This window comes from Tachypleus tridentatus, chromosome 1, assembly GCF_004210375.1.
Source record: "Tachypleus tridentatus isolate NWPU-2018 chromosome 1, ASM421037v1, whole genome shotgun sequence".
Classification (NCBI taxonomy): domain Eukaryota; kingdom Metazoa; phylum Arthropoda; class Merostomata; order Xiphosura; family Limulidae; genus Tachypleus; species Tachypleus tridentatus.
Window position 1 is genome coordinate 40,368,651 of NC_134825.1, and position 25,190 is coordinate 40,393,840.

At 34.5% G+C, this 25,190-nt stretch overlaps 1 long non-coding RNA gene across 1 annotated transcript; it reads right to left on the reverse strand.

Annotated features, from left to right (window-relative positions):
- Positions 1–9,939: 9,939 nt before the first annotated feature.
- On the reverse strand, positions 9,940–19,020 carry LOC143246703 (uncharacterized). Its single transcript, XR_013026101.1, has 3 exons — positions 18,915–19,020; positions 14,200–14,392; positions 9,940–11,430 (listed from the first exon to the last, which is right to left on the reverse strand). It is a non-coding gene; the product is annotated as an uncharacterized LOC143246703 (long non-coding RNA).
- Positions 19,021–25,190: the final 6,170 nt, after the last annotated feature.

Sequence of the window (25,190 nt, forward strand, 5' to 3'; positions counted from 1 at the left end):
AAAATCGACTGGTATAGGTAGAGAAAGCATTGTGTAGAGGAGCGAACAACATTCTGACCTTTGCTCGAACCTGACGATGACCGAAGAAGGTCGAAATGTTGTTCGCTCTTCTACATAGTGCTTTCTCTATCCATACCATCCGTTTTTACATATATTTTTCTCTACAAGTGGATTTTTCTCGTCATCACCAAGTAATATTTTGTGAAGTTCAGCCTACTTAGGAACTTTTTGATTATTCCTAAATCTATATACTGAGCTAACAATGCAAAAGAATTTCTAGAATAAATGTATTATTATAATAATAATAATAAAGAAAAGTCAAACTAAACATGAAAGACATTCTAACCAATACTGTCAACAGTGGCACAGCAGTGTTTCTGCAGACTTGCAATGCAAAAAACCTTGCTTCAATACCCATGTTGGGCATAGCACAGATAGTCCTTTGTGTAGCTTTGTGCTTAATTACAAACACCGATTGTCAACAGTGATAATAAAAAAAGAATGGAGAATACCAAACATGAAATACAAAACATCAGGTTTTGATAGCTTCAACTAATGTCATAAATTTAATGAAGTAATGTGTCAATTATCACAGGATATTTGAGTAATCCATATTGAAAACTGGCTTATTGTTGCTCATTCTGCTTATGATATATTTCTACTGAGTTTGTGGAGGACATTTGACGAGGTATGAATATCGTGTGTGAGCTATTTTAAGAAATCCAGATATCCCATCTACTTCCCAAAACCACAGCAACAAATGTGGTTACTTTTCATTTTTAAAACTTTTCAAATAAAAGATAATAGAAATTCTTGAATCTGATCTACATCATGTACACAACCACTTGTAGAGGTGTATATATTATACACACCTGTTTCAAGTTGTCTTTGACAAACTTCACCCACGTACTAAACTATTATGTAACATACAAAAGCTATTTTGTCAATCCCAGGTATTCCGAGATTTATATCAACCAGAAATGAGCCATGTTATCTTGCAACTTATAACAGTTTAAATTTTTCAGATGCTAAATATCTGTTATTTCTAGGTTTCTGACATTTTAGATAAAAAATATAACTACTGATAGAACAGTTAAAATAATTTAACGTACAGCATTCAACTTTTGTTTTTCCCTGTATATGAAGTTAAAGAAATCGTGTAAATAAGAAAATACATTTGTAGCTTATTGAATAATGTAAATATTACTCTGTTGATGCTCACTATTGATTCGAGATACACAAAAGTATATTCAAGAAGCCAAACAAATTTTCACTTTTATTATTTAAATGCTATACCTGAATTATAACGCAAAGTTTATGTTTTATAAACTTAATTCAACAGTAATTTTTCTAAAAATAGTGATTGAATAAATATGGAGTTTGCAGTCAATACAATCCTTTGAATCAAAGTTTATGCACGTTGTGATTGTCTAGTTAGCCATTTACAACCGTCTTTTGTTATTCTATGTGTTACTTCAATAATAAATACTGCATTGGATTTGTTTTTAAAGCAAAAGAGACCGAATACAATGCACTGTTGGGAAACTTTGGTTTTTGATGCAATAGGTGCATCTAACACATTGGACCACTCAGCATCGCTAAATGTTCACTAGGATTTTTTCAACTGAATGTCACCATTCCTTGTCAGTCACTGAGCACAAGGGAAGGCTGCTATGGAAGTGAACGCTTTTTGACCCTTGTCATTTCTCTACGCCGTCTACGGGGTGGGTGTCAAAGAGGAGATATTCAGTTAAATTCATATCAATTTATTCGACATAGATCAATAAATATTGCATGTGTATAATACTGATATGATAAAAATGTTTCTTTTTCTCTCAGATTGAGCATTACTCACAAATGAAGACTGGCTGAGAGATATTGATATCGAAATGGCATGTTATGAATTGAATTTTTTTTTAGTATCTCACAAAGCTACACGCGGACTATCTGCGCTAGCTGTCCCTAATTCAACACGTAAAGGGAAAGCAGGTAGTCATCACCACCCACAGCCAGTTTTTGGGCTACTCTTTTACCAACGCATAAAAGGGACTGACCATCCCATTATAACGCTTCCACAGCTGAAAGGACGAACACGTTTGGTGTGACGGAGATTTGAACCCACGATCATCTAATTAGGAATCGAGTGCCTTAATCACCTGGTCATGCCGGGCCTGTTATGAAATGAAAACAAAATAAATAGTATTTCCTGTAATTTATTCTTGAAACGAGGCATTTGGACTTTTCTTTCTAGATTAACAGTTTAAGAGATATACTTTTTCATGCTTTTCACTTTCAGAAATCAAATGTTAAAATTTCCCTTAATACTACTGTATTAATAATTTCCAATGCACGAGGACAGTAAGGCATTGACCTAGAGAATCATTACAGGCTACTGGTTTTAATAATATGGTGAATCGCGAAATAGAGAGACCAAAGTCTAAGTTAGGTCATAACTTATACCAGTGAGTTTCTTTTTATTTTATAGATATTGGTCAAGACAACTGCAAATACGTTAACCAGTAATATTACAATTAAAAAATACTGTTCTCGTGAATCCTAATTAATTGTCAGATGACCAATAGTTTTAAATCAAGTTCTAGTCGGAATTTTTTTTCTTGCTGTTTATACTATTTGGAATGTAAAAAGTTGTGTAACTTTCTTGTTTGTTAGGAGAAATGTATGAAGATTTTTCAGTAGTAATGACATAACATAAACTTACCATACACAAAGAAAAGTGAAACATTCTATTTATTGCCAAATATATCAACGTAACATTATAAAATTCTCTGAGCTAAACAGCTAATTTTTTCTTTATCAATATTTGGTTTTGAATTGCCCGCAAAGCTACTCGAGGGCTATCTGCGCTAGCCATCCCTAATTTAGCAGTGTAAGACTAGAGGAAAGGCAGCTAGTCATAACCACCCACCGCCAACTCTTGGGCTACTCTTTTGCCAACGAATAGTGGGATTGACTGTCACATTATAACGCCCCCACGGCTGAAAGAGCAAGCATGTTTTGTGCGACCAGGATTCGAACCCATAACCCTCAGATTACAAGTCGAACACCTTAACCCACCTGGCCATGCCAATACAATACAACAAAAGGGAAGTGATATTGATACACATCCCTTTCAATACAAACATCACTCCATCTTGCACACCACAAACAATGTATTTTACAACCTAGTCAATACATATAATATAAAACTAAAGGAGTACGTTAAAATTTATAGTAACTACACAGGCCAAACATATTTGTAAACCAATTATTAAAAACCCTAAACATTCAAGTTACTCATATAAACATGCGCAAAAAACATATACTTCACACTTTTGTTTTTTGAACGATTACAATCTAGTGTACCTTTACTTGTAAAATATTATTGCTTCATAAACATACACTACAGTCTTTTCACACTACGTTTGTAAGGATCAAGTAACGAGGGCGTGGAACAGGTTAAGAAAACGGCCTTCTGCGAGGGTTAGGATTGTAGTTTACATTTGAATGAGAAAAGTCCTTTTACAAAGAAATAGTCATTCCTCCTCTAAATAAACTTGTGGAATAATTTATTAGATTCATTCTATTATTTCATCAAAACCATCATTTACAATTACATGCACTAGTGGAAAACATTAGAGCTTAGTTATTACCATAATAATATCATGCTGTTATAAAAGGTCTGTAACATGACAGTATTACCTTTTTACCACTTATCTTGCTATACTATATTTTAAACCTCATGTCGTTGGTTCGCATCTTATTACCATGCATGCTGCTGATCCAGCCGTGGGGGCGTTATAAAGTTTCATTTAATCCCACTACTAGATTAGAGTAAACCGAGTGGTTGTCTTGATTGGCTTCCCTCCCTTCAGACTATTACTTCTATATCAGGGACGGCTATCTCAGGAAACGTTCTATTAGCTTTGAGCGAAATTCAAATTTTATATTTTCAGATAATTTTAGAAGTTTGATTTCTCGACTAAATACAGATTTTAGGTGTCCACAAACTTCACATTTTCCAGATAAACCCCGTTACTTTGACATACACACAAAAGAAGCTTTCGACATTTATTTTTTCTAATAAGTTATGCTTGTAAATCATGTGTGTGTATAAATGCATTTCTTCATTTTCCCTCATATAAGATTTAAATTTCTGTATTTCCAAATATGTGTACACGTACACATGTATTACATTTTAAGGTATACTGAATCTCCAGCAGCCCAGTGACACTACAACATACAGTCGATAGTGTGGTTATGGACAAATAGCATTTTATGCAGCGCTATTGTTAGAGTCAACAACAAAAAAAAGGTGTTAGAACGCAGTTTTCAACGCACTATATCATTTAAATAACAATTTCAACTAGAGGGGCACTCAGTAAAACGTATATCTCGGCCAAGCAGCGTTAATCATATTTGACTCTCAAAAAATAAGATAGTGTGTCCGTAATATCGTCGTTGGATACAGAACATTTTTAGCAGGGCAATGACAACTAATATTTTACGTATGTCCACCAAGTTTAATCGAAATCCTGTCTCTGTTTGTTGTTTGTATCTTATGTTTCTTGCTGAGTTGAAGGGCAAAAAATAATGTTAAAAATTGGTGTCCATGTTAAAAGATAGAGATTTAGTATTTTTGTAACGTTGTTATGATTTTAACCATCCAAAAACTAATCCCTTCTAAGTTGGGTCATAGTCCGAATGTATATCAACTTTAGTCCAAATCCATTCAGCCGTTTTCCAAAAATCGTGATGACAAACATACAAATAAAGGAAACTATTTAAAAAAACATAATTTGGAAAATTTAACTTGTTAATAAACGAGTTATACAAAATACACTGCATCCAGTACTACAACATTTTACCTCACGTGTATATGGCAAATAGCTCTTTATTTTAATTTTAAAACTTTCTTCTAGTCAAGGCCCAACATAAACTGGTGATTAAAGCTCTTATCTTGTAATCTGCGGGTTGCAGGTTTGAATCCCTTCTATAAACATGCTCACCCTTTCGGTTATTGGGATATTTTTTATATATTTGCTCCCTCCACATCCAACGTTTATTGAGCCTAAAATAAATGTAAACTGAATCACTTTCATGAAAATGTTACCCAGACAGAATATGTCAATAAGTTGTGAAGCTCCTGACACAAAGAAACAGGTTGGAAAATCCAAACCAAAGAACGTCCGATTATTAGCGAGATTAAATTTTCTGCTCTGCTGGTCATTTATGAAATACCACACTTGTCATCATCAGTGAAATAAATAGAAAGTTAAAGTTCTAAGTTAACTGAAAACAAATGTTTAAAACTATTGACTAATTTTACTATAATAACAACAGTTATCTGACCACACCACGTAGTCTGCTAAAAGAGCGTAAATAATAATAACCCAATCAATCAGGTGTAACAGATCGCAAAAAAGGGAAAGAATACATATATATAGCACAAATTTACCGTTTGTCTCACCGATGATGTGTATTAGTTCGTGTATTTATGTATGTATTTTTGGTTTTTCATTTCCTCCTTTCAGTGTTTATTGAGCTTAAAAGAAATGTAAATTGAATCGCATTTCTGACTCAGTAAATTGACAAAAACACCTGATGTTCACTCCTTTCATACCTAGACAGCGTATGTTTACTATATCAACATCCCATAACAATGAGATATTTTCTGATACGTTTCCATATGCATATAGTCAAATTCGAACGTATTATACGTTTATTTATTTCTATAAAGGTACCAATAAATGTAGAAATGGGTTCTGCTACGACTCGAGTACTGAGCTTATGTAGCTTTGTTTGAAAAACGAAACAAACTAAACTGCTGTAAATGTTTATCATGAATGCAAATGGGCAAATAAAAGTTATTTGAGTAGGGGTATACGTAGGGGAGTTGTGAAATTTACATATTGGACAAAATAATGATTATTTGTAATGAGCAGGGAGTAGATACAGCTTGAGTTGAAAGTCCATTATAAAGAAAAGGGTTTAATACATTTACTTTAAACTCTAATGTGCTACCAAATTGATCTAATACCAACATTCATTCATAGCAGTTGACGTACTGAGTCACTTATCTCATGTTCACTTTAGAAGTACAAGTGTGTAAATAAATTATTTTGGTTAGAAAACAATATTTTCTTGAGTTTAACCACAATTATAGATTTGTATGTAAAATATGTTCTGCTAGTTTGAGAAGAAAAACTAAAATTCAACATAAAATAGAGGATAGTATGGGTTTGACGAAACCGTCACAATTAGCTTATGTGACGTGACAGAGAAACTGTGTCAATACAAAAACTGGTATTTCTACTGTTAGCTATTAGAATCTATATGGTGTTTGATTGTCTAATAAAATTAGTAAGTTGCCTTAGGGTTATTGCACAGGAATAAACAGCAGTGTATCATACTAAAATACGCTATTTTAGTATTCTAATCCGATTATTTTTACACGGTTATTATCAACAAACTGATAAAATGCTCTACACTGCCATTATAAAAATGTTTCTAAGTGATCCAGAATCGGGATCTAGAGGGTCATACTATGAGGACATCCTATAAATATTTCACGTAAATCGGTTTGTTATTTTCTCGAGATACGTGCTCGGACACACATATGGATCCAAAGCCAATACCCTCGCTCCCCTTTTGTGTAAATATACACTTTAAATCTTAAGTAGTAGAGCAAATGGTACACTCTAAGCCTGTTCACACTTAGCGTGAACAAATGCTACTAAAACACTAACGTAAACAAACACAACAACTATACTTTAAATCTCGCTTGCTTAAGCATAGCACAAGAACATTAACGCTTTTAAATGAGAAGTAGGCCCACAAGTTGCATTAACTCTTAACTTAAAGTAACAATAAAAGTAAAAATATACAGGGAATATGCTAGAAAACTTCAGTTTCTGACAGATACATCTTGAAAGGAAAACGAAGAGAAATTGAATAGCATGTAGTTTATGTAAACTCTGCAATTGTAAAAAAAAAATTAAAAAAATAGAAAAATGTATAAATGTCAGTGGAAACTGTAGAAATAGTTAAAATCTGTATAAACCTACATAAGTTACACAGCCTTTGGCTCCAAAAGTATCTTAAGTATGTCAATAAGTTCTTAAGTTCCTGACACAAGAAAAGAGTTATCATTGCTTGTGAGATTAGCTGACCAGTGCTGAGGATCAGAGCAAGATTATTCATAACTATCAACTGATTTACTAGCTCATTAACTACAAATAATATAATTATTCCTGGAAAATAATTGGGCAAATAAACTTCATAATGCTCACTTAATCTAGTTTGAAGAATGTGAAAATTAACAACAAGGTTGAATACCACTGTGTTCCGTCCAGAGAAAGGTGAAAAACAACATAATTTCAAAAATGTTTATTTTTTAACTGAAGAAGTGGACAACACACGGTATAATCTAGTACTACAACACTTTACTTCACGTTAAGAATGGCGCGTGTTTTGAAATTATTGCACGTTTAGCGATTTTTTTTTCATTACTGAATCTTAACTTAAGTGGGATAATTTTCTTGGAACTGTTTTTGTTTATGTTAACTAGTTTAACGCACAAGTGGAGGCTTACACACAGTGACAAGAGCTCTTTATTTTTAATTGAAATCTTTTTCAACTCAAAGGCTGGCATATCCTGGTGGTTAAAGCAATCTGTTGGTTGTAGGATCGTATCCTATCATCCAACTGGTCTTCATTTCATTCATATGTGAGTATTATAAAATGACAATCAATCCCTCTGTTTGTTAGTAAAGAAAAACCCAATAGTCAGCAGTAGGTAGTATTGCCTAACTGACATTTCTTTAGACTAACACATTACAATTAGGAATAGCTATCACTGTTAGTCTCTAATTATCTTTGAGTGAAATTGAACAAAAACAAATTTCTTTAGTTCTTGTTAGGTACACACACAACTGACTACCTGTTCTAATGTTTAAAATATGTAGTATTACTGTGTATTATTTATATGTATGTAGTCAGCAAAGATTTTCATTAAATATTTGTGCTTACTAAAAATCTTTGTCTGGTCTCTGTCGCAACAACTTCTTAGGATACAGCTAAGCCAAAGAACCTTCAGTTATTAGCTTTGCCGATCATTTACGAGATATCACACTCGTAACTATTCTTGAAGAAAAATCACACTGTTTATTATGAGAAGTCAAATCACAGGAAGAAATACCTGCAGTTTTGAAATATTGACACCTGAATACCGATATGTAGAAAAATATTTACCAGATATGAGAAACTGGGAGAAACCAAAACAGTTTAGTTATTCCTGACGCTCTAAGTTTTCCAGCTATAGTATGTGAAGACTACCACCTTACACGTTTTTGAGGTTTTCGCACATACGCCTCCCTTAGAAACAGTGGTCAAATCCTCATCACACCAAACATGCTCGATCTTTCAGCCGTGGGAGCGTTATAATATTACGGTCAATCTCACTATTCGTTGGTAAAAGAGTAGCTCAAGAGTTGGCGGTTAGTGGTGATGACTAGCTGCCTTCTCTCTGGTCTTACACTGCTAAATTAGCGACGGTTAGCGCAGATAGCCCTTGTGTAGCTTTGCGCGAAATTAAAAACAAAACAAACCAAACCTTTCGGTACTTAATTGTGAAATGGTATAAAATAACTCAAACTTTACAACTGGAAGCAAACAATATTGCATCAGAACGATATTTTTTTATGGAAATGATATACCACAACTACGTTTATTAACCACCTTGCCGGTTCGTGGGATTTCACGAAAACAAACGTTTTGTTATTATTATCATTATTTGTGCTTACATTTTAGTGATCCGCGATAGTTTAGGAAGATAGTGAGTATGACCCTGGGTTTGAAACTGTTGAGAAACCTATACTACAGAGAATCTGCATTCTGGTAAACAAAACGAAAGGTTAGTTTGTAGTTGAACATAGAGCTGCACAATGAGCTATCTGTGCTCTGCCCTATAAGTCCGCAGACATATATCACTAGGGGGAGGTAGAAAAAAAAGGAAAAGCAAAAGAACAAATATAACATGATAACACTTAACATAATGTAAAGGTTAGAAAGTCTGTATTCCAGTTACGTAACTTTAAAATATAATATCATATCTAACACAAAATATCGTAATGGGCTAGTTTTTCTTGATTTTTGACTGTCATAGCTAAAAATAAAACAAAAATTCTATAATTTACTAATTTTTTTAAGCTTTATATTTTTATTGAAATATTTGGCTCGTACATATATGTATGTGTGTGTCCCTAATGGCTCAGTAGTAAGTGTTTATTACACTTAAAATTGGGTTTCGATACCCATGATGGTTACAACACGGATAGCGCATTGTGTGGCGTCATGCACCTCAGCAAAACTAACATATAAAAGTAAGGTCCAGTTCTTCTATATTTGTATTTTTGTGTTTGTAATTATAAAGCCACTATTAAGTATCTACCATGTCCACTGCAGCTAATCGAGTTTGGGATTTCAGTGTTGTAAGTCCATAAAGCTATCACTGACAAAACAGAAGACTTCTTATGTAGTAACTATGCAATAATTTCAATTTACAAACCAGTTTCGTAATCTTAGAGGCACTGCTTTCAAGGCGAAAAAGAAAACAAAATAACAACATTTCATATATTGTTGGCCCGGCATGGCCAAGCGCGTAAGGCGCGCGACTCGTAATCCGAGGGTCGCGGGTTCGCGCCCGCGTCGCGCTAAACATGCTCGCCCTCCCAGCCGTGGGGGTGTATAATGTGACGGTCAATCCCACTTTTCGTTGGTAAAAGAGTAACCCAAGAGTTGGCGGTGGGTGGTGATGACTAGCTGCCTTCCCTCTAGTCTTCCTTCCTTGTCTGCCTTCCCACTGCTAAATTAGGGACGGCTAGCACAGATAGCCCTCGAGTAGCTTTGTGCGAAATTCCAAAACAAACAAACAAACATATATTGTTAAATCACCAAATATATTTAAAATTATACACAAGTTACAAGCAAATAAACATAAAATTAGGAGTGATATATTCAATAAACATTTGTGAAAAGTAATGAAACCACCAAATGAACAATAAAATAATCGAAATAAAATTAAAAACATTTCTCATAATTATTACACAATATGAAATAGTATAAACAACACTATGAAATAAAAATTGATTAGTTAGCGTAAAATTTATACTTTTTTAATAACTACCTGATGCATTTGTTACATATAAGAATATATTCTTAGAATACACTAATTACCAATAGCTGAAAATACGCGTGGAACATTCTTAAGCCGTGGCTTTCCAGGTATCAATTTGCATAAGACCCAACTTAATAATATTATTTATTTATTTTCAAACAAAATACATCTGCTTATACGCACAAGTTGTAGCTGAAAGCTAGAAAACATGTTTATCCAAATATTTGCTTATAACTCAATTCCTAAATCAATGGTAAAGCAGTGTTAAAAATATTTCTCGTGCAATTGTGGCAATCTCAATGATATACAGTACACAAAGTTATCTGATCTCTGTAGCTTAGGGCCTAGTATGCAGAATGACAGGTCTAGTGAACTGTTAGTAGAATGGAAGAGATAAGACACTCTGTGAAGTTGAATGGCTTATTTTTCTGAAGGATTATAGCAGAACATAAAAATTAAGATATAAATTAAACAAGGAAATAAAACTGTATTTAAGTAGAGAAAGTAATTAAACGATAAGTGCACGGGTACAAAAAATTACTGTAAATAAAGTTAAACAATGGAGGAAAAAAATAGAACTTCATAGAAAACACATCATTTTATCATTTTTTCTTGTAATTTCAATTAATTTTAATATCACTTTATATCCAGAAAAAAAATCTTCTTAACACCTGAATTAAAGATGTGAATATGCTATATTAGTGTCACGCAGTTAACACTAATGAAAGCCATGAAATAATAATTAACTAGTTAACCAAAAAACAAAAATGTATGAAATAAATAAATATAAAATACATAAATATTTCTGACAAACAAGAGCTTACCTTTCATTAAGGTGTTTTTATCGTTAGAGAAATCAATATTTTGTCAAAGTTTTATGTTATTAGGTGCACCTCGTGTTTTATTCTATGGAAAATTTGAAACTGTAGCTTTTCCTCACCAAAATAATGAAATTTAAGTTATAGTTATAACTTGGCGAAAAGCAAAATTCTTCCACATGAGCATGAATTATTATTTAGAAACGCAAAAGTTAAGCCTGATAAATATTTACTCTGTATCATATTTTGGTTTAATATATTTGAAATGTTAAACGCCTTTGGTTAAGTTCATGTACATATTACCAAAATTAGTTTTAAAAATAATGCTGTTAATTTCCTTGAAACGAAAAAGCATATCCTATCCTTTATGACGTCATCATCTGGTGAAATTTAATCCAATCTCATCCAGTGGCGGGAGAGGTAGTTTGGGTATTTTGCCTAGAAGTAAATAGTTGAATACGAATTTGGTTAATTTATATAAACATATAATATTATCTATGTTTGATTTTAAATATGCAAGTTGAATTACATGAAGATGGTTATTTTCAATTCACGAGAATTAAAACATAGCATATTTTAATACAAGTTACTGTTAAGAAACCTAGTATGCCCCCCGAATATTGACGTAGTGAGAGGGATCGTTATTTGGATCTGACTCCTTCCCTCTAGTGGCCTGGCATGGCCTAGCGCGTTAAGGCGTGCGCTTCGTAATCTGAAAGTCGCGGGTTCGCGCCCGAGTCGCGCCAAACATGCTCGCCCTCCCAGCCGTGGGTGCGTTATAATGTGACGGTCAATCCCACTATTCGTTAGTAAAAGAGTAGCCCAAGAGTTGGCGGTGGGTGGTGATGACTAGCTGCCTTCCCTCTAGTCTTACACTGCTAAATTAGGGACGGCTAGCACAGATAGCCCTCGAGCAGCTTTGTGCGAAATTCCAAAAACAAAACCTACCCTCTATGTTATTCCCTGGTGGATACCGTGTTTTTGCTGTGCGTTGAACGCTGGCTAGTAAACGATAAAGGTAGTTTATGTTTAAATTAAAGATTGAGGCTTTAAAATTTGTTAAAATTCAACTTATTAAAGATTTTTGTTCTTAAATTTTGCACAAAGCTTCTCGAGAGCTATTTGCGCTCGCCGTCCCTAATTTTGCAACGTAAGACTAGAAGGAAGGCAGCTAGTCATCACCACCCACCGCCAATCTTGGGCTACTCTTTTACCAACGAATAGTGGGATTGACCGAAACATTATAAGGCCCCCACGGCTGAAATGGCGAGCATGTTTGGTGCGACCGGGATTCGAACCCGCGACCCTCGGATTACGAGTCGAACGCCTTAACACACTTGGCCATGCCGGACCACTTATTAAAGAAGACATCTCTGACATTTCTTTTAAAACAGACTAATTACATGTGTTTTTTTTAATTGTAGAAAAATTGTATCAGTTAAATTCAGTACCGTTAACATGTGGTACACGTCGTTGCCTTTTGTTGTTAATCGCATAGCTATAAATTGGACTGTGTGTGCTCTGTCCACTGCTGGTATCGCAACCTGATTTTCAGCATCATTGTTTCTCAGACTTACCTTTGAGCCACCAGATGGGTACTAAGTTGTTAGAATCTGGCTGTACAGAGTACTATTTAAAGTTGATGGTTGCAATAGAACAGATTGTTTGTTTGTTATTAAGCACAAAGTAACACAATGGGTTATCAGTGCTGTGCCTAACGACAAATACCAAACCATTTTCTTAGAGTTATAAATCAGCAGGCCCGCTGATGTACTAACGGATTGTTAATTGATGTAAATTGATTCTGTGTCATTAACATTTGTACATTGTGAGAAAAAAGTCATTTAGTTATAATGGTAACTTGCCATCAGTTGATTGAATACAAGTATTACGTGCTAGTTGTAATTCTTAATGTTAAAAATAAATTATTTTAGCAAAAAAAATTTACAATGGACGATAATTGATGTATCTAGAATTAACACTTCTCACAGAAGGAACCTTGTCATGAAAATTCGCATTAATTCTAATGACATAAATTGAATACAAAAGTTATAGAAAAATAAACACTTTTGTTTCTTTAAAAATAAAAAAAATTGGGTATTATTTTCAACTCTTTCGTGTTAAAAGGTTTAAAGTGACAAGAACTAACAACTTTATATGCTATCGTAGCCACAAAGGCATAATATCAAACTACATCCAGCTGGCTTAGAAAGTCACAATTGTGATAGAGATTACATTAATAGAATAAACATGTTTTAACAAACGGAAAAGCACGCCCATCATATCAATTATTTATGATTTATTGTAACAATAGGTTTATAATATATGGATATATTGTTTACGGTCTTATATATATATTTATGGCAGTGCTATTGAAAGGCTAAGGAAATTCCTGTCAGTGGGTGTAAACATTCCATTCTGCCAGGGGAAACAGGATGATATAAATGTGCAGATTTATACATTGTAATGTAAGTATAATGCTCCCTTCTTTCATGTTTATAATGAAGAGATAAAACTTCCCCGCCCATGTTTCTATGTAGTTCATGGTCGTATTTATCCCCTTTTCTGTTAGGGTTTTCCTTTTTTACTTCTAACTGGCTCAGTGAGAAATCTCAAGATTCACAACTGTGTTTCAATACCTGTGGTGGCCACAGCAAATATAGCCTGTGGTGTAGCTGTGCGCTTAGTAACATAGTGTGTGTGTTTTCTTATAGCAAAGCCACATCGAGCTATCTGCTGAGTCCACCGAGGGGAATCCAACCCCTGATTTTATGGTTGTAAATCCGGAGACATACAGCTGTACTAGCGGGGGGGAAGAGTAACATAAAAAATAATCCATTCATAATCATATAAAAGGACTAAATTAAAACAATATATAATATCTACAACATGAACTGTACTATTAGGGGAGCTTAGTAAGTAGCTCGGTATACCCTATAATGGTTTTCTAGTGAAGAGAAAGACGTGGCATATAGTAGCTTTCATTGCAAATTGCCAATTAGTCGCTTAATGTTGTTTTTTATTAATATACATGCACTAGTTAACTATAACAATATATCAAATTCGAAAACCAAAACACCATGGAAACACAATTTATATAATAATGTTGTAATAAACTTTATATCCAAACACATAGATTATTTTACAAAAAAGAAACATTTTGTTAGGTGAATATACGTTATACAGGCTAGACATAACTGTACTTACTGGCAACATGAATTTGTTAGAATGCAGCAGATCATATTTCGTATCTGTCCAAAACCCACGGTGCTGGTAGAGCAAGTATTGCAAAGACTTTGAAATAAAAATTCTTCGGTGTTATCAAACATACTTGTCAAAATCATAGCGATAAATAGAGCACACAAAACAGATGTTGTCATTTTTTGGGTTCCAGTTAAATCTGTAAAGACATCTCATAAATTAGTGCAATTTTATCTAATTTTTCGGTTGGATGTGATAACTTTGTCTTCAAACAAATATAAAAGTATGATAAGTATGGAAAAAATGCAACAATAAAAGTTTACTTCATTTCTGACGTTCATAATAGAATTATTGAACACTTACAGCGTATCTACATCCATTCACAAAAAATGTTATACGCATGCGTGTTTTCTTAGAGCAAAGCCACATCAGGCTATCTGCTGAGTTCATCGTAGACTTACTTACCACTGTACCAGCAGGGTACTATACGAATACGGCAGAAGAATCCCGTAAAATAGAAATATTCATGTTTATACCAAAGAGATGAATGGAGAAACAACTGATGAAATAGACAAATAATTTCCTAACATAAACTTGCGTAAGCGTACATAATACAGATATTTAAAAAACTAGAGATAATAAAATAAAAAACTAAATATTGTGAAAATACCTTGGTTTCAATAAAGGTTTGTCTGTTGATAATTATATTCTCAAAAGACAAACATAACATGAAAATAAGTTTGAAGAATATTAATATTTTTGATAAAACTGTCAAATTTTCTTTCTCTTTGTACTTAGACAAAATGTAGAAAACGCAACTGTTAAAATAAATTACTTTCTTCATAATGTTTACTGAATTTTCGATAGAGTTACTATTAGAATAGATATATTCTTTGTCGTGTGTCTATGACGGATCCGCAAAACAAAAGTAAAAATACGGGCTTTTTTTTTTACTAAAGCCAAATTTATGTACTTTTATATGCTGCCATCAAAACAGCTTACGAAGCGTGTTGCATTACTACCTAACTCTAGAGTCTAGACACTGGTGTGACTGTCATATGACCGCTGGCCTGGAGAGCCCTTGTATAAAGCGAAAGACTTCGCAGACATGATTAAAACAGGCATAGTGGGGTAAGCATATCGTTATGCATTATTCTTTGCTTTCAGTCACAAGTTTTTAAAATTAGTATTTGTATTTTGTATTTTAAATTAAACACAAAGCTACTCAATGGGCTCTCTGTACTCTGCCCACCACGGGTATCGAAACCCGGTTTTTAGCGTTGTAAGTACGCAGAACCACTGAGGGGCTTTAGAATTAGCAATTAAGATCTTTACACGTAAAAAACTGATACTATGGAATTGGGCAACACAAGTACTGCGATGTTTGTAAGATGATTGTTTGTTTGTTTTGAATTTTGCACAAAGCTACACGAGAGCTATCTGCGCTAGCCGTCCATAATTTAGCAGTGTAAGACTAGAGGGAAGGCAGTTAGTCATCACCACCCACCGCCAATTCTTGGGCTACTCTTTTACCAACGAATAATGGGACTGACCGAAAATTATAACGCCCCCACGGCTGAAAGAGCGAGCATGTTTGGTGCGACCGACCCGCAATCCTCGGATTACGAGTCGAGTGCCTTAACCACCTGGCCATGCTGGGCCTTATAAGGTGAACTTAGCATACGTACATTTAAAGTGGCACAAATAAAGCGAAAGGTATCATGCTAAGTTAATATGTTATTTCTTCATCATTCACAAGAAACTGGTAGAGAACGACGGTTAAAATCATGTACAAGAATATAAACTACCAATGTACGAATCATAAATATTCTGAACGTAATATATACAAAACATGTGCCAATCTTTTAAGTTGCACAACATGTCTATGTCGATTTTAAAAGTTTTATATTATTTTTTCTCAGATAATATTCGAAAATATCTGAAAATAAACACAAAACTATTGACTAATCAAATGAACAGGTAACAATTGCTTTCCCTCGAATCAAGGTGGAAAGCTGTGAAATAGCATGTCAGGCACTCTGACGTGGATATTATGATTATTCGAGTGCTGGTGGAGCTACGTTTGAACATCTTAAATGAAGTAGCTGTGTATGTACAGTTAATCTGTGATATAAAACGTTCATAAATACGTTTTGCTGGCTTATAGGTTCATTGACTATAGTGAAATGAGCGTTCGAAATGTGGGTACATTTTTTGGGCCACTATGTATATATAAATATATATGTACAAATATGACACTTTCAACATTAAAATTGTATTGGCAGGTTAATAACACTTTACAGTACGTATTCTAGTTGGTCACGAGTGCGTTTGCAAATATAAAATGCCAAAATATAATGGTTTGGTTTGGTTTGAATTTCGTGCAAAACTACACGAGGACAATCTGCGCTAACTATCCCTAATTTAGCAGTGTAAGAATAGAGGGAAGGCAGCTAGTCATCACCACCCACCGCAAACTCTTCGGCTTCTCTTTTACCAACAAATAGTGGGATTGATGGTAACTTTATAACGCCCCCACGGCTGAAAGGGCGAGCATTTTTGGTGTAAAAGGAATTCAAATCCACGACCCTCGGATTACGAGTGGAGTGCCTTAACCACCTGGCCATGCCGGGCCTCGAAAAATAGAAACCACGATTTTTTGTTTGTTTGGTATTAAGCACAAAGCTACACGAAGGGTTATCTATGCTTTGCCCACCAGGGATATCGAAACCTGGTTTTTTTTGCAGTGCGAGTCTGCAGACATACCGTTATGTCACTGGGGACATAAATCCAATAGACAGAGCTCAGAAATATCATTGTGTAACTTTGCATTAAAAAGCCCAGTTATAAACTAAGCCTTACGCTCGTCGTGCTATAAAACTTACAATAAATTAAAAGGCTTAAAACCTTTTATTAGAATACAGAAATATTGTTCTATGCGAGGGTTTTACATTTGAAATAATAACAAGGTTTGTTCAGAAAATAGACAATGCTCACAAGCTGCCTTACTACCTAACAGGTAACTTGACAGTATTTATTTATATATATATATTTATACATAATGTTTTTATAGATAAAATATTTTGCGTATCATTTTTTCCACTCACATAAGTTGTGAATCACTGCTGAAATTTTCCAACAAACTATTTTACGGAAACATTGATAGTGAGTTTTTATTTGTACACACAGCTATCTTATTATAAATATTATTCATTATGTGTGTCACTATGTTTGTCAGTGTTCCCATCCATTACCAAGAGCTGCTGGCTCGACTACCATATGCGGGTTATTGTGTTTTAGGATTTTTGCTCTAGAAATAGAATAGAAAACATACTAAAATAGGACATATTTCCTCTTTTTTTAAACACATTTGAATTTGAATTAAACACACAAATAATTGATCAACTAAATGAGTCAATTATTACTTTCTGCAAAGGAAAGTATACAATTAGCAAATAATGAGGTTATTAGGAATTTAGTCAGAAAAACGAATTAATGGGATAATTAAACTTTATACAATTTTTGTTTCTTTAATGGTTAACTTCAGCTACTTTTATACATTTTTACGAAACTCAAGCCGTAGAAAATACAATATTCTGATAAATCACTGAATGAATTGTTACATTTTAACATGATTTTGTTGTGATGTATTCTGTAATATTGTATTAACAGATTTATTTCTCTGCAGTTCTTTCTCCATAAAGATATACTTTTATAGCAAGTACATTTTGCGAGAACAAATTATATTTAACTTCGTGAATTGAATCACAGTTGAAACAGATTAATATTTAATCATATACATTTTGTATTTATTGTGAAGTTAAGCGACTTATTACATAAATGCAAAATTATATTAAAACAAATAAGAGCACAAATCGAACAGTATATTATAACCATGCGTGCTTCTGCTTAAAAGTTTTCCAATAATTTGTGAATTTTGGCATTTAAGGAAATGAAAGTGTAATTACTTTCAATAAAACGACAAGAAAAAAAATTAAAAGAAACAAATGACAAGAATGAACGGTAAAAGTATTTCAGGAGGTAGAGAAGCTATAGATCATAATTAAACTTAAACAGAAATAAATATAAGTAGCTATAACCCATACCTAGTAGTTAAGGATCCTGGTGTGCGCTGGATATCACACTTTAACTTACACAGAACCAAACAAATAGAAGTAGTTATAGCCTATCCTGAAACTTACACAGAGAAGTGAGCCTGATACCCTGGGTATCACAATGAAACTTACATAAATGAAACAGAAACAAAAACAACCTATAGTGGGGAGGGGATTACATAGAGTATCACATATAAATTTGCGTAGAATGATATAGAAGTAGATATAACGAAAAAGGGGGTTACAAGGGGTATAACACTTAAATTAACTTAGAACGAAATACAAGTACCAAAAAAGGGAAGATTCACTTAAACTCGTATAGAATGAAATAGAACTAGTAAGAAGCCATACGGGAGAGGGTTGGGATACAACGGGTATTATATTCAAACTTGCACAGAACGAAGTAGAAGCTACAAACAATAGTTGATAGGTTTCCACAATCTCACACAACTGTGCTTCTAAACAAAACGATATTCATCGTCTGTGGTCAGTTGTGAAATGGCGTAGTTGCTCTTATTAGAACAGAAAACTAACAATAGTACTAGAATACTTTAAAACAGTTAAAATAAATGTATTATAAATATGAGTTTTAAACTTCAAACTTACCGATAAAAAATATGCTAGCAAATATTGCGATTCAGCATCCAGTAATAACTTATATCCTCTAGCAAGCTTCAGGGTAGCAGTTTATATACGTGAGTGTACATCCTGTGGAACTAATTTGCAACATAAGTATGTAGATAGAAAAGAAAAAGAATGTTGGAAGAGTGGTTGCAAAATACCCGGATTTTCACTCAACGAAACACCAACAACACCTTCACAATACTTACTTGTCAGGATTTAGTCATTCAAACCTTAACGCTTATTATCATATAAAAATGCTGTACAGTTCCATTATAATACCACCATAGCCACTGAAGCATGTACTATTATAATTTTCATTTTTCTAGTTTCCTATGCTAATAATAAATTAGATTCAGGCTACAGTACTCTATCCTCCTGTTAGTAAATAGGATATATAAGATATGAGGATGAATTACGTTGTTATTGTTTATTTGTCAGTTAAACATTACCTGTTTGGGTTATGTTTAATAGAAACTGAAATCTATATCTCCAAGTACTGTCTTAAATCTCTTTTTGTGATGTATGACATACTTAGTTTGCCTTGCGTTAGAAAGGTTTAAGGTGACTGGTAAAAACAAAAATATCATTCGTCCAATATGTGTTTTTTACATTGGCCCAGGATGGCCAGTTGGGTTCAGGCGTTTGACTCGTAATCTGAGAGTTGCGAGTTCGAATCCCCGTCCCACCAAACATGCTCACCCTTTCATCCGTGGGGTTGTTATTAAGTAACGGTCAATTCCACTATTCGTTGGTAAAAGAGTATCCCGGGAGTTGGCGGTGGGTGGTGATGACTCGATGCCTTCCCTCAAGTCTTACACTACTAAATTAGGGACGGCCAGCGCACATAGTCCTCGTGTAGCTTTGCACGAAATTCGTAAACAGACAAACAAACAATTTTTCACTACTTACCACAACATCCTGAAAAATTAAAATCAACTTTTTATTACTTAAAGAACAGTCAACTTTTTTTTTTAAATTGCGACAATGAAATATTTGACACACTCTAAATGTAAACGAACAGGTGAATGGATACTTCTATGAGACATTTTCCAAATATAAAAACACAAAGCTGAAAACAGTAAAATGAATGCGTGATTTTGTAGCCATGACTATTTTGTTAAACCCGCCCCCTATAAGTCCAATAAAGTAAGTTCAAAATAATTATTTAAAAAGAGATACCTAATAATTTAATGCTCACATTTTAATTCAATGTATCTTTAAGGGTCCGAACACAAACACTTAATGAAAATTATGGTCAATCAACATCTTGAGATTGGCAAGTATAATTCTTAAGTCTTTATAGAATAAAAATGGTAGCTATACTCAACAATAAAGAATTTGGCAGAGCATAGATAGCCCATGGTGTAGCTTTGTTCTTAATTCAAAACAACATCTTTGACTTTTAGTATCAGGGACTGTAATATTAAACAATTTGTTCATATTGAGAAATAAACATCGTATTATTATCAGTTGACTATTATTGTATAGAAAACTGACTATACCAGTTTATTATTAGCTCATTCCTCCGGTGAGTCACTGATAAACTCACGATCTTATAATGGTAAAATCCGAGGTTCGATTCCACTCAATTGACAGACCACAGATAGCCCATTGATGATAGAAAATAATACACGTTATATTTTGTTATAATAAGTGTTTTTGTTAATGTAATCTTTACAGTGCACAGTAGCGCTTAGTGACGTAGGCGTAGCATACCTATATTTACAAGTATACATGTATCCGGTTGTTGGGTGGTGGTTTGTTTGATGATGGAATTAATAAATCCAAAATTTTACTCTGATTGTAGCTGTTCTTTTTGTTTTACTGCAAAGCTACACGGTAGATTATCTGCGATCTATTTGTCGAGGTAAATCAAACCCTGGCTTTTTTAGACATTGTAAATCTGAAGACGTACTGATGACCTTGGGACATAGAGCCAGACTAAGCCAATAGGTTCCTGTGGCAATATGTCAGTAGTGCAACTAATATTTATAAAATATTGACATAGTTTAATAGAAGGGTTGTTTTAGATCAAAGATAAATTGAGGTGCCTTTTGTGTTGACCGCGTGAGATCAAACCCCATATTTAAACGTTGTAAGTGGATAAACTTATCGCTGACAACTAGAGACGGAAAATAGTGATAATAGAAATAACGTGTAACGAAAGAGCAAAAAGGACGTTACGATATGTAATGGAAAATGAAACAACATATCTCTAGGTACAATACTGATGACTTTTAGTTTTCTAAATATCTGTTTATATTAATAATTGGTATTCCAGTTTCTACTCGCACATAAAAAGAGAAAATTAGGCATCAGCTGAAGAACAAAAGAAGATACTGGAAAGCCAAAGAAAAGACAGCTGTCAAAAGTAGCACTGGGTAAGGCAAATGGAGAGCTATCTGCGTTAGCCGTCACTAATTTAGCAGTGTAAGACTAGAGGGAAGGCAGCTAGTCATCACCACTCACCGCCAACTCTTGGGCTACTCTTTTACCAACGAATAGTGGGATTAACCGACACCTTATCCGCGTCAAAATTACGTGGATTAATTCTCTTCTGCACCTCATATTAGCACCATTTGCAAACTGCATGTATATAAGTTCTAGCCTCCGTTACATTTTAACGCAATGTCTCCTTTGGTTATTCTTTTCAGCATGTTTCATTTGGTTGTTGAGACTTGGGAGAATTAGGTACATCTGGACTTCTTCCTACCTCCTTGACTATTGATTTGATTTTTGAGTGTTGGATAAAGTCCACATTAATTATTCAGTACAATATGGTCAGGTAGCTAGGAAAACAGGTTTCGAAACCCAAGGTGGGCAGAGCACGGATAGCCCATTGTGTAGCTTTATGCTTAATTCCAAACAATCAATCAGATAAGAGCTAGAGAAACCTATCATTCAGTCATTGCATACTTCATTCGCATACGCCTTGTGCATGAATATATAACGTAAGTTTTCTGACATGAAATTCTCTTTTTCGTTCATTGTCAACATAATGTTTTGTTTACATAAACAGTTCCATAAATAGCATTTGAAAATATTTAGTGCTATTTATATTTTCACATAAATAAGCCCTTTTTAAAATAATACTAAAACTATATATGGCTACTGGTTTGTCCAATAGTAGGTGATAGTAGATTATATAAGGAGTTTACTAGATTTAATGCTGACAGGTTCTTAGGTCTATTATCATGATGTATGATAAAGTTTTTTAGCGTTCGTGATGATTCAGTTTGTGCTGATGTAATCTACTGATATATTATGGAGTCTGTTTAACAACATGGAAATATTTGCGTAATTATATAAGAATGTTGTATTTGTGTAACTATGAACTTTGTATGTTTTAATGATTATTGAATAGTGTATTGTTGTAACGTGATTATGCATGATTTGGTTACATTTAATCGTGCTGGGCAGGCATTTCCCATCACTGGGTCCATGTAGGTATTTAAGTTTTATATATATTTTGAGTCTGTTTTTGGTCGTTGCTCTCCTGTTGTTACCAGCCAGACGTCGAACATATTTCGATCTTTTCCAGATTTTGTTCCTAATTTCATTTATACGCTTAATCCTAATTAGTTCAGAATCATAGTCTATATCCAAGGATTTAGCTGATGTGGTTACCTGAAGAAGGGTTCCGTAAAGGTATAATTTTACGAACATGTTTTGTGTTATAAGATTGATTTTTATTTACTACATCAGTTTTGCACTTCATTTAACTATGGTTATAGATTTCTCGCTTCTATTATTGGGCTCGACATGGCCAGATGGTTAGGGCGCTCTACTCGTAATCTGAGGGTCGCGAGTTCGAATCCCTGTAATATCAAACATGCTCGCCCTTTCAGCCGTGGGGATGTTATAATGTTACGGTCGATCCCACTATTCGTTGATAAAGAAGTAGTTTTAGAGTTGGCGGTGAGTGGTGATAACTATCAGCCCTCCCTCTGGTCTTACAGCTCTTAAATTATGGACGGCTAGTGCAGATAGCTCTCGAGTAGCTTTGCGCGAAAATAAAACAAACATACAATACTACCATTGGAGTGTAGGAGATCTTCCAGATAGCCACATCATCCGAAAACCGGGAACAGAAGCATAAATTTGATACGTTTGTGACTCGGTTTGAAATAGTGGTCTTTGAGAGATTCTGACTCTTCTGAAGACCCACCATGTTGTGTTCTCTCCTTACTCCTGGTTTGGCCAGGGATTTCTAACACGGGATGCCTGACTTTGAGACATATTCAGTAATCGAACGACATTATATTGAGTTGCCAATATACGTACAACCCTGTTCAGGTCCTTATTACTTAAATCAATGTTTGAGCTACCTCTGAGCCACGATTCTTACTGCTGAGAAAGCCTCCAACCAAGTGCACTCGTATGTACAAATTTTCAACACATCAATATGCTTTCAAATTTAAAATGTAGGATCATACCGGTACCTCTGACTCCCGTACAAACTTGAACAAAACAGGTGAACTGCATGCTAACAGGTGATAGGAGCAACTGAGCGTCAATGTTAATCACAGACAGGTACTTAATTGAGTTTAAGTTGACCTAAAGGGTCAAAGTTAAGTAATATACTTTACTTACGTGTGGAAGTGATAATTCACGAAGAGTTAATTGTACTAACTTAAACACATCAGATCTAAATCTGGTGGAATATATTATTGATTCAGAAACAGTAACATAACATTTTCAGTTTTGTTTCAATTCTGTTCTACAATTTGCTGAAAAACAAGGAAGAAAGCACTACTGCTTGGATGAAAAGTAGAACTTCGTTCATTTCGACATTTTTATTAAGCCTTCTGCGTATGGTGAGTCGACACATTCACCTACATATCGTTTTCATTTTGTTACTTATTTATGTGTGTTTTCTTATAACAAAGCCACGTTGGGCTATCAGCTGAGTCCACCGAGGAAATCGAGCCGCTGATTTTAGCTTTGTAAATCTGTAGACTTACCGCTGTACCAGCAGGAGACTATTTATTATGCATATGAAGGCGGATATTTTGCAACATACCACATGTATTTCATATATGTATACAGTTCCTGTAACAATGTTTGACCAAGGTCATACTTCTACTAGGAACATACATATTTATTACAATACACTACATATCAAGGTGACATGAACTTTCTGGTAAATTCTTCACGTTACTGATAAGTTGAACATTTTCTGGACAGTCGGATGTAGTAAAATTCATTGGATATAAATGAGACAAAGCAACACGCATAATAATGCTGAAAGAAGTTGGAAATTCCCTGCCGTTTCAAAAAGTTCACACTTATTTGCTTCCACTGTTGTAATAGTTTAGAGAAGAGCACATAACTAAAATATCAATAATGTTCCCACTGTGTTTTAATATCCATACGTTATATTACTGCATTTCTTTCTTTCGCAAAATATTGACTATTGCATGGGGTAGATGCAATTATTAAGTTGAACTCAAATAATGGTTTCTAAAATGAAGTAATCATTTCTAGAAAGTTGGACTAATGTGTTTTGAGCTTGCGAAGTATGTACGAGGTCTGTTCAAAAAATACGCGGACTGTTTGAATTGCGCGGCTCTAGTTGGTTCCAGGAGAATTCGCTTGGTGTCGCTAGGTTTGCACAGATCAGCTGATTACGACGCCATTTCCCGACTGCAGATATCTTCGTTTGTGTATTAGCTACGTGGTTTTAAGTGAAGTGCGATTCTTTCGTTTGGCGGATTTCAGAATGAATGACCTAAAGGAGCAACGACTTGCTGTGAAATTTTGTGTTAAACTTGGAAAATCTGCGAGTGAAACTTTTGCTATGCTTAACACGACTTACGGCGATGTTGATACGAAGCGTACGGCATGTTTCAAGTGGCAAGAACGTTTTAAGGATGGTCGACAGTCCATAGAAGAGGATGAGCGTCCTGGACGTCCTTCCACGTCAACTGACGATCCACACGTCGACGACATCAACACCCTGGTGCGGGCAAATCGACGTCTGACTGTCAGGGAGCTTGCTGAAGACTGTGGGATATCAGTTGGATCTTGTTACGAGATTTTGACCGAAAAATTGAAGATGCATCGCGTTGCTGCGAAATTTGTGCCTCAGAACTCGTGCGTTTTTGGCCAAACACTCAATCACTGTTCTTCCCCACCCACCCCTACTCACCTGACCTTGCTCCTTGCGATTTTTTCTTGTTCCCCAAACTCAAAAGACCCTTGAAAGGAAGAAGATTTGAGACGATTCCGAGATTAAGGCAAATGCACGAAGGAGCT